This window comes from Miniopterus natalensis, chromosome 3, assembly GCF_054644295.1.
Source record: "Miniopterus natalensis isolate mMinNat1 chromosome 3, mMinNat1.hap1, whole genome shotgun sequence".
Lineage (NCBI taxonomy): Eukaryota > Metazoa > Chordata > Mammalia > Chiroptera > Miniopteridae > Miniopterus > Miniopterus natalensis.
This window is the reverse complement of record NC_142083.1, coordinates 26562010-26573113: the sequence shown is the minus strand read 5'-3', so window position 1 is coordinate 26573113 and position 11104 is coordinate 26562010. Positions and strand designations below refer to the sequence as shown.

The 11104-nt window shown below is 51.8% G+C and overlaps 1 pseudogene; it reads right to left on the bottom strand.

Annotated features, from left to right (window-relative positions):
* Positions 1-1725: 1725 nt before the first annotated feature.
* On the bottom strand, positions 1726-2055 carry LOC107536739 (small ribosomal subunit protein bS21m pseudogene; annotated as a pseudogene).
* Positions 2056-11104: the final 9049 nt, after the last annotated feature.

Below are 11104 nucleotides of genomic sequence, written 5' to 3'. Positions count from 1 at the left end.
CCATTGCCAGGAACATTATGGGTGCACAATAAATAATTATTGAATAAATGGATGTCACATAAGATAGTACTGAAGATGGACAATTGAAGGAGGCATCAGGCTGGCTCCAAGACTGTGGCTACTTCATGTGTGCTGGCACCCTTACCAGGATCCCAGGCATATGCAGAGGATCAGGTGCATCTGCAGGTTGTTGGGTGGAGGTGAGTCACATAAAGTTGAATATCTGAGTCTGTAACTCTTGGCTGAGATTGTCATTAGAGATATAACTGTAGGAGGCCACAGGTCAAAAGCCCAGGATGTGGATGATGCTTTCCAGTGAGGGGGCCTAGACTGAAGTGAGGGGCAGAACAAAACTCACCAGAGTACTGAGCTTAGCAGGTAAGCAAAAGAAGAATTTAAGGGCAAGATAGACAGAGAAGGAGGGAACAGAGGTAGAAGGAACTTGTAAAGGGGGTAATATCAGTGAAGGAAGGTGTTCAGGGCCAGGCATTGCAGTTAGATTTTGGGATCTGCAGTAGAATGCAGGGAAGATCATTGGGGTTGAAGATTGAACTATGTGTCTAGGATTCTTGTTCACGAAATGTGTTTTTCAACCAACTAAGTCCCGATCACCTCTGCGCTTATTTAAAATTCAAATGTTAGACCCAACTTCATACATAATGAATCAAGATCTCTAGGCAAGGCCTATGAATTTTAACATGCTTCCCAAAGGATTCTGAAGCTTTAGAATTCTAGGATAATATATGGGCTTTCCACTGGATTTTGAAGACCAAAATATAGAAGATGAGCTTGGAAAGGAGAAGATAATTCTGGGATGAGAACTGTGGGTTGGAAAGTGGAAGTAATATGAAGTAATAGGCGATAAATCCAGATAAACGCCAAATCCAACATTTCACCAAGAACATTTTCTCTTCTAAACAAAACACTGCAAAATAGAGTTTTAAGATAGACTTTCTAGATGAGAATAGACTCTCAGCTGCTCAAGTCTTTCCAGCTTCAATGGATACATTTCAACCATGAAGGTTGACCTATGATGTGCAAAAAAGATAGAACTCCTTACTCTGTTGTCAAGGGGGAACTAAGGATAGTTTAGCAGGGGAGTAAAATGAATGTAACTCTGGTGGCAAAGTAACTTGTGCACCAGAGAACAAAGAACAATGGAAAGAAGATGACTCCAGAAGCCCTTGTAACAATCTAGACAGGCATTTTAAGGGCTTGAATTGGGGAGGATTGAGGCTAGATCTGAAAGGCTTTTTAACTTAGAATAGACCAGTCATAGTAAATGGATGTGGGCAGCCATGTAAAGGAGGAATTAAAAGTAAGCTCCTGGGTTAATTATAGTGGGGGCACAGAGGAGAAAACATGTTCAGAGGCAGACAGACTGATGGGTGGTGGGGAGGGCAGGAGTGAAGGGTGAGTCTTCAGGGCAGGAAATTTAGTATTTATTTAAATAAGGTTTTGGGAAGCTTTCCCAGATTTGCATTTCAAGTGGGAGGTAGTAAGACTTGAAGAGGGTGGTTTCTTTTCAGAGGGAACAGGTAATTCAAGGGACAGGAAAGAATTTACAAAAAGTCAACAATAAGCACATTCTTTAAAAAAATTTTTTTTTATTTACTTGATTGAGTTTATTGCAAGAAATGATAAGAGAAAATGGGGTTGCAGAAAGGAAAGAGGGGAGACACAACTGGACAGAAGTTTTCCTGCTGGGTCTACTATCCACAGGCCTCAGCAGCCCTGCCATGGATCTACCCTATTCTTTTGCATCAAAAGGTTGATCTTGTGAGTCATTTCCATGTTGTAGATCCTCCAGAAGGTTTCATAGCTTTCCCTCTGTTATCTGCGGCAAGGCTTCTTGTAGTACCAGCGTCGCTTGATGTCTCAATGAGCCCATCCATGGCGAGGATTCTGTCTAGGGTTCTGTATGCACCTTCCACGTTCCCTACCTGCACCATCACAGTCCAGGCAATGAACTTCAGATGTTTTGCCATGACCTTGGAATTAAGTCTTCACTCTGCACGACCCCTCGCCCACGGGACTCAGCCAACTGGAAGCCAAATTCTTGAAATAAATATCTATTTGACCTTGTAGTGTCTCATGTTATCATTGACTGAGTTGGGAAAAGCAGATGCTCTCATCCTGTGATGACAGAGATCTGCTACACAGACAGGTGGATTCACACAATCAAACCACCCTGCAAAGTCACATCTTGTCTGATAAGACTCTCAATCTTCCTGGAACACTGGGGTTTTAGTGGAGCTTCTTTCATTTAACATCTTACATAACCTGGTTACAAAGTGCTATAATTCAGGTAGGTGCAAGCTACCCAGAAATTGACTATAGACTTGATGAGCCTTTAAACTACCCAACTGGTAAGAAAACTATAACAGTGATATGGTTCCTTCCTTCCTCTGTGCAGATAAAACCAACTTACCTACCCACTGGGTGGATGCTGAGAGTCGCAGGAAGTAATCAGGAACAGAGAGGGCAAGGCCACCTCCCTCTTTGCTCCCTAAAGCTTCCCCCTGGCATCCACTTTGGCAGAGTCTAAGGGAGAGATAGTGGCAATACAGATAAAGGGTTTGCAGGACTCACCTCACGCAGCATAAGGTAGGGGGGGGTGTTGAAGCTGAAAGACAAAAGCTAAATAACTGGCCTATCCCTCTTCACACTATTTCTGCCTGTGGAATACTTAGGTGTTTGCATGTTTCACCTAACTGCATGGTTTACTGTAGACACTTATCTCAGATACTTAGACAACTGCTTAATTTATCTTAGCTCCCCCCTCAGCACAAAGCGAACTGTCCGTTTCTTTTAGTGGTCCTCCACAAATGTTTGTTAAGAAAATAAATTTTAAAAAGAAAGAAAAGGAAGGGCTATAGGGTTGAATCAGGAGCTCCTGACAGCTGTCTCCCAGCACCAACTGCCGCAGCACAGTCACCTGGGCCCGGGGGCACGGAGGTGAGAAGGAGAGGTTAGGTCAACAAGTCTGCCTGCCCTGGCCCAGCACGCAGACTGTGGAACTGGGTGCCCAGGTTCTAATCCTGGATTTATTACACTCTGGCTAAGTGACCTTAGACAAACCACTTAACTCAACCCTAGAGATAATGTCACACAGTCTTCAGCTTGTAAAATGATCACTGATGCTTTCCACCACCTCACCGCCACAGTGATAATGCACTTGCTGGCAGTGAGGTGCAGGCGCTGATGAAAGACAGGGTTGGACTCAAATTCTTCATTTTTATGGCAATTCTTTCTTGGCCAAAACCTAAGGTACATACACTACTCCTGGACCTGGGACCCAGGCATACTCGCAGCATGGGCTTAACTACTGTAAGCTTCTTCTGTGAAATCTGGGAAATGAAGCTTAACTGACACCTTTGACATTTTCCTGTGGTGAGTGACATCAGGAGTGCAATGGTGCATCCACACAAGGGACAAAGCCATCCTCTATCCAGAGTGTGGGTCTCTCCTAGGAGCTTTGGGTCAATGTACTGATGAGCCTTTATTAAAATGTGACTATTCCCTGTGCAGGAGTTTAAGTTCACACATCTCTGTCGATTAAATGTCATTGTAAGTCCAAATAAGAGCTAGGATTAGGCTGCCATCAGTTACTTGTATCCAACAGAGGGAACCACAAACCATGTGAATTCTTCTGGAGGACAGAGAGACCCCCAGAACATGGAATAAGTGGACAGGTGGCCTGGAAGAAACATCTTGGCAGCCTTGGGCAGCATGGGGCATTGGGAGGGGCTCTGAAACTGGGAGCTAGGGAAGGGCACCTAGGGGGATATAGAGGCTGAGAATGGGGAGTTCCTGGCCCCTGGGGATGCCCAGATTGACTTCCTTTTTGGTCATAGGTGTATCATGTTCTCAAAGCTGGTAGAAATTTGGGGGCCAGGAGCCCTAGGATTCTCTATGTAGTTGTTCTTGCATGAGGATAGGAGGGAAGGAACTGGTGAAGCTCAGCTAAGAACCCTGAACTTTGGAGCAGCTCTGGAGACAGCCTTGGGTGACAGTAAAGTTCAAGGTGACATTTAATAAAAAGGAGCCTAGGAACTCCTTGGTCTAGGGATGTGTTAAGTTTCCTTTCTTAGACCCATTTCATACCCCAAGCTGTGTTTTTCTATAAGGATGGTTCTGGAGAATGCTGGTAGGCCCTAAGGGTCCTCAGAACTTCTGAGAAACTTTCTCCTGAATTCCCTGTGGGCAGGTTTTCTGTTGGGCATTTTGCGTGAGCTGATATCCCTTTAATGAACAGATTTTAGCTTAAGGACCAGTGACTTCCAGTGAACACATTTTTAGAAACCCTGAATACATGAAACTTTCTACCTATGATGTTGTGTGGGCAACTATTTGTCAACTGATGTTTTAAAAATGTATTTCTAGTAGGTCGCTTTTATCTTTAATAATATAAGTGATTGAGGGCTGGTATGAAGTCATGGGAGATAGAATACTGTTTGGTCTAAATTTCAAACAGTTTTAGAAGAGTCCAACGTAAATACTCCATTTAGTATTTTCACCTTCTTCTATCCCACAGGTATCATTTCCTTTGAGGCTTTTACTAACAAATCATCCTTGCATTTGCTCAAATCTGAGAAGTGTGTTATTGCTTCTAAGCGATTATCTTGTCCTTTCTGGTTCTTACTGTCACTTGTTATTTGGAAGAATATGTGAAATCAATTCATATATGTTTAAAATATGTATGCATGTAGAACGGTTCTTTGGAAGAAGGATGCTACTGTAACTGTAATTGAATGTGATTAAGTTTATGTTATAACTTAATCACTACTGGTTGTTACAGCATCAGTTTCAAAACGCACAGCTATGATAAAGATCAGGGATTCTAAGAAGAAACACAAAATATAATTCTTATCAGTGTTGCATTTTTATTTTATCCCATTCCTACTTAGTTGAACACCATATTAATAACACTGAATATTTATGGGACAATGGTGACCAAACCTCCAATTAAAGTAAATTATTTGATTAATGAAATATTAATGAAACTGACAGAATTCAACCAAGTGGATCTGAGGTGTTCTTATCTCAAGTCTGGGCCAGGGTGTCTTCCATTTCCATATGTTTGATAACCGGACATCTTCCTGCTGCCAGTGTGGATGCCTCAGGGACCAGGATGAGCTGGGTTAGGGTTTTCCTGAAGGGTGCCCCACTTCAGTGCAAACACTAATCATAAAATAAGTCTTCAAATAGACAGCTGTCATCTTGCACTAGCAAAAAATATGCTACTGAAAGCAAAATTAAATAAGTTTAAAAATAAACTAGATTTACATGAGAAAAAGTTAGAAGTTACTAATTTCCAAAAGAAACATGTACACACAACAGAATTCATGCTCTGTGTGGCCAGAACGGTGCTGCCTGCAGCCCTTCCTACATCCTTCAGGTGACCATAGTTTTTGTTTTAGTAGTACAGTAGCAGTTACACACTCAAAGAGTTAAAATATAAACCTCAGTACAGGCCTACATTTAAAAGTAATGTCCTTATAACACAAACTCTTATCAGAGGTCTACACAGTACTTGGCAAACAAGACGTTCTACCTTTTAAACAAATAATTCATTAGGTAATTAAATTCAAGTGAGATTACTTTAATTAAATATACACTGCTGTGGAATCATAATTTCTATGTGGTCTAGTTAAAGATGAACAATCTCTTATTCTTGACAAAAAAAAGAAAAGCTTTAGAAGAATTCCCTGGTGGCTGGAAGGATAGAGTTACACGGGCTCCACAGAGGTCATTCCAAGAAGAGACTCCAATATAACATGGGGGAGGGAGAGGGGTCCTCATGTCTGGAGATTCCAGAAGTTTGTGCTGACCGCCCTGGGTTCCATGGAGAGGACTTGCGGAACCAGGCGGGAAGTCGCTCAGGAGGACTTTCCCCGGGCCCTGGGTTGTCTGCACGCGCGCCAGGACCTGGCATCCAGGTGGGAGCCCTGCACATTTTCAGCCCCAAGCTCAAGGCGCCGGAGGCCAGGGCTGGCCCAAAGGCCGCAGGACTTGAACAAAACGAAGTCCCTTGTCTCGCGCGCGGGGGGCCAGGCTCCTTCCAGTGGCATCCGGAGCCCCAGCGGCGGCCGCGCTCCGCTCCGGGGGCGCAGGAAGTCCCCGCGGGCTTTGATGTTGGAGGCCCAGCTGCAGCGCTGACGGTCCGCTGCGTGGCGACCCCGCTCGCACTTGTCAGACACGCGTTTCCTAGCGTCGCTCGCAGGCAGTACACCTGTACCGCCGGCATTTACAACGCCCTGCTCCGGGACGGCATTGATTTGGGACGGGTGAAATACAAACACAGCCTAATTAAACACTGCATAATGGAGCCCTACAGGAACGCGGGAGGAAAACAAATAAACACGAGTGCAGCTGGTGCGGCGATCCTACCTCTGCCCCAGAGCAATCGTCTGGTGACATCAAATTATAAACCCCGAAAACGCTCACATTGTTGCTGTTGATCATATTGGAGGCATAATAGAAAGGATCTGGTTAATTAAAGGGAGGTTTATAAAATATTTACGTGTGCACACGCATATAATTCACCGCTTCCTCCGACACCCGGGCGCCCCGCAGGCCGGGCCTCTGCGGTCCATTTCTCCGCCTTGCGACGGCGGGAAAGCGCCGGGCTCCGGCGCACTTCTCCCGCCCCCCGCCTCCCGGGGAGCCAAGCCCCCGCTCTGTCCACGCACTGCTCCGAGATTCGGACCATCCGCGTCCCTCGCGTCTGGGCCTTTCCCTTTCCGTGTTTTCCTGGAGCCTCCAAAGTCTCCTCCCGCGGCCCCACTCGGCTCTGCCCGCCCGGCCGAGGCGCTCCTGTCTCGCAGCGGGGTCTCCACACTCCTGCGCGTTCAAGGCGCCCACTGGGTGCTCCCCTCGGTCGGGAGGCACCACCCCGCGCGGGCCAGGGCTTGGCGGGGCAGGAGAACGCTGGCCGGGCTCCCGGGGATCCCGCGGAGAGGGCCACGGGGTCCTGCAGCCGGCCGACCCCTTGGGCAGCCGGGCACAGCTGTGCGCCGCCGCGCCGGTCATTACTATTTGGCACTCGCCTCGCTGTTGCTGAGCACGGTGGCTTCCTGGGTCCTGCTGGAGAAAGGTGCAAAGTCCTAATGAGTATTTAACAAGACTCATAAATCAGGGCCCTCAGGAGGAGGCCGAGGGCCTGGCGGGGGTCCCCGGCCCGGTCGGGGCGCTCAGCCCCGCCATCTGCACATCAAAGAATGACCATTTCGAAAGGCGGACGACGCCGCCACAGCATCCACGAGAGGGGCCTGCGTTGCCCCGTCCGCTGTGTTAAAGGCAGGTCCCCGGGGTGGCTCCAGGGAGTGGCGCCCCCCTCCCCCCACCCAGGAGCTTTCCTCTCTTCTTCAGACTTTGGTCATTGGAGCTTCAAAACAGTGAATAATTAGTTTTATAATAAAGAAAGTGGTAAATAAGGATGTTATTTGGTTTGTTAAATTTCATTCTTATGTAAATATGCTGGGGGTGGGTGGAAGGGGAGAGAAGACTAACGGTACTGAGGGGCTGGGGACTGGAAAGGACACACTCTTTTTCAGAGTTCGGATAGCAATTCTCTCCCGTTTAAGGAAGTCAACTTTCCACCAGACTTTGAAACAATTTAACAGTCAACTTGGTTTAAATGTGCTTTGTTCACCAACCCTCCCCGAGCCCCACCCCCACTCACCAAGGCCTCAGGGCTTTCTCCCTTAAGCACCACAGTCCCTCCCTCCCTCCCTCCTAGCCCAGGCCCGAACTCTGGATGGAGCCCCGCACACCCTTGGGTGCCTCAGAGGCCAATGTCCTAGCTGGGGCGCGCAAAAAGTCCGGGCTTTCCAGGCAGAAGGTCCCGGTCAACTGCCACTGTTGAGGTCCTCGAGGCTGCTCCGGAGACTGGGGACAACTGCCACTGGGCAGTGAGTGGAGGTCCTTAAGCAGCTCGGGGGCTCCCAGACAGGAACCCAGACACTGGCCGGGCAGAGCTTTGATCAGGTCGTGCAGCGACCCCTAGGTCTGGCTTTGCACCGCTGGGAGGCCCTGCCTCCGTCTCAGTGATGACAGGGTAGCGACAGGGAGGGGAACCGCTCCGGCTAGGAGCAGCCTCCAGACCTGTGGTTGGGCCTGCCTGAGCTGTCCTGTGCCAAGTGGGGACACTGAGAAGCTGCCTCCTCCGGTTTGCCCAGGCAGAGCCACAGGGCTGGAGGCCTTCGGTTTTCCACAACCGGAGGCTGGAGCTCCATTGCTCATGCCCTCCGGTGCCCCCGGGGGCCTGCAGGACCCGACTCCTCCCTCCTACTGGCCCCACACCACTCAGGCCAGCAGAGGGACATCCGGACCCCACAGGGCCGAGCTGGTGAACTGGACCTGCATTAAGAGGGTAGTCAAGTCAGGCCCAATGTCCCTGGCAGGAGCTTCCTTCCTGGCTCAGGCACCACGGGCCTTCCGCAGCCCCATTTAACCATTTGATGATTAAAAAGCGGTAGAGGGCTTTCGGGAGGACACTTTCCTTGGAAAGCTGAGCCCTGAAGTTCTCAGTCCGTTTCTGCTCCTCCCCCTCTCCAACCCGACGCTTTGGAGGCAGTTTTCTTATTGCCTCCCAGTCCTTTACATGAACATTTTCTGATACAGAGCTAAAGAGAAAGAAGGGAAGAGGTGATCTGAGTCACCAGGGTCTGCTAGGATCCCAGCCCATAGCCCTGGGCAGAGAATGGCCACATTTGCTGCTCTGGCACCTGTCCGTGGCTCCCTTGGGGCAAGTCCAGTCCTTTCTAGTTCTAATTTCCTCCTTAATTTGCTAATCCTCCGGCCGGTTTCCAGGTGGGTTTTTCCCACTCACCTCCCAGGTGTCTCCAGGAACCTACAATCATTTCAGGACCTGAATGTTGTTAATCTATGCAGAGCATGGTGGGGTGGCACTGCTGGGCAGGTGAGGGTCAGGACAAAGCCTGCTGCCCCATCACCCCTCCCCCCCCAGGTTCTGATGGCGAAGGTGTGACAGAGTAGAGCTAGTAAGGTGGGAAGGAGATGATCATTCCTTGTGGCTGGATCCTGACACTGGCTTACATTCCACCTTACTCTCCTGGTCACACTAGAGGGCTTATCTCACCTGTGTTTACTTGTTGCCCTGAAATGTGACACTGGAGTTTGCTAAAGGGGACAGAGGTGGAGTTGGCCCTTTGGTTTGTTTTGGATGCTGGGGAGAAGGGGTTGGGGGTGCCTGGAGGTGGGCTGAGGAGCCGGAGGAAGCTGTGGTTAGGGACTTCCCAGAGCAGGAGTGCCAAGTGCCAACCCCTGCCCCCAGAATCTATCTCAGCAGGAAAGGAGCCCAGACAGTTGCAGGAGGTTCTGCAGAGAGTTGGGGCTCCTGGGGGAAGAAGGGGATAGCAGCATGAACTGGAATAAACCCTGACTCTGAGCTGAGAAATTACAGCCTGTTACAGAGCTGGTGATGACTAATTACTATTATGGGCGGTGGCTCTGTGTCTGTCCTCAGACCCCAAAATGGAGAAACCTGAGCGATCCTGATGCTGCCAGAGTCCCTGGGCTTCCATGATCCCAGCAGTTGGTGTCCAGGGTATGGATGGCCCCAGTCACCAGCAGCAGAGCACGCTGGGGACCAAGCTCAGAGGTCAGCCTCAATCCCGTAGCTCCAAAGGTCACAAACCGAGGACAGCACCAGAGTCTGTGAATGAAATTCCTGCGGGTTCGACCGTGGCAGCAGGGAGACCGCTCCGGGCTCCGGCTGCAGCGTGGGAGATGCGGGGCAAAGTGGCCCCAGAAGCCCCGGCAGGTACTCTGGGCGCGCTCCCCACCTGGGCCAGGGGGACCAAGACGGCGAGGAAAGCTCAGGGGCTGCCCACCCAGCCTGTCCGGGCATCAGGAGACGAGGAGGACGGTGCGCTGGGCATCTGAGCCCTAGAACCACCAGGCCCCTGGAGACCGGGAGCCAACCGGCAGCGCGGCGCCCCGCCCCGTGGGCTGCGCTTCCCGCGAGGCGAGGGTGGAGGTGGGGGAGAGGGCCGTCTTGTCGCTGCCTGGTCGCGGAGGCGCCTCGGGCCGGCGTGCTCCATTCAAGTTTATTTCTTGCACACCTAGGGGACAAAGGAGGGCCGCCCAGGCCACTCGGGCTTCTCCCATCACCCGGTTGGGCACATGGAATGTTTCCCTCCCGCTGCTTTGATGCAGTTTCTGTAAAGAAAGGCGTCCAGCCCCCAAGACCCCAGGGCCATAGCCAGCCTCTGCTTCCTCCTGCAAGTGCCCTCTCAGCTAGGGTTCCCTTTCTCAAAGTTTCCACAGCAGAGGAAGCCTGCAGAGCTGGGCCCCTTCCCGCCTCTCCAACTACAGCAAGGTCGGTCATTGCCAGATGCCTTAATGCCTAGTGGGGGCCCCCGGGACGCCGGGGCGCGCGGGTGCCGTGCCGCGCCGGTGTAGCGGGGCACCGCGGGCGCCTGGGTGCCCTTCTGCCGGAGACGTCCAGGGAAGCGAAGGCAGCCCGGCCCTCGGAGGAGAGGCCGCGCTCGGTCGGCGGTCGCCGAGCCCCGGCCGGCCCCTACGGTGGAAAAGCAGGAGCCGAGATGTTTTTGTGAAACAGCAGACACACCTAGGCTGCGAAACAGCAAACCCCAGTGTCCGACAGCTGTAAACCGGTGTCGACAGGTTGTCAAACAGCCGCGGGGGCCGGTCGGGAAAGAGCCCGCGGCCGCCGGGCCCGCACCCACCGCCCCGCCGCCGGCGTGCCCCAGGCGGGCGGAGGTGGCCGGGCCGGCGCGGGGCACCACGTGCTCGCCGGGAGGGGAGGGAGCGGCCGGCGAGGGCGGGCGCGAGGCTGGGAGGGGACGGGAGGGGAGCCGGGGGCGGGGCCAGCGCTCAGGGGGATGCCAATCAAAGCATCAACTTCAAATTGTGTCTGAAAGCCCCGCCGCCGAGCGGAGGGCGGCCGCCGCAGTCGGCGCGGGATCGCAGAGTCGGGCGCAGCCGGGAGCCGGGCGCCGCCGAGCACCGGGCCGAGGAGCAGCCGCCGGCCCCCGCCTCCGGGTCGGTCCGAGCGCGCCCGGCCCGCCGCCCGCTCCGCTCCCCCGCCGCGCGCGCCCTAGCCCCCTCCGCC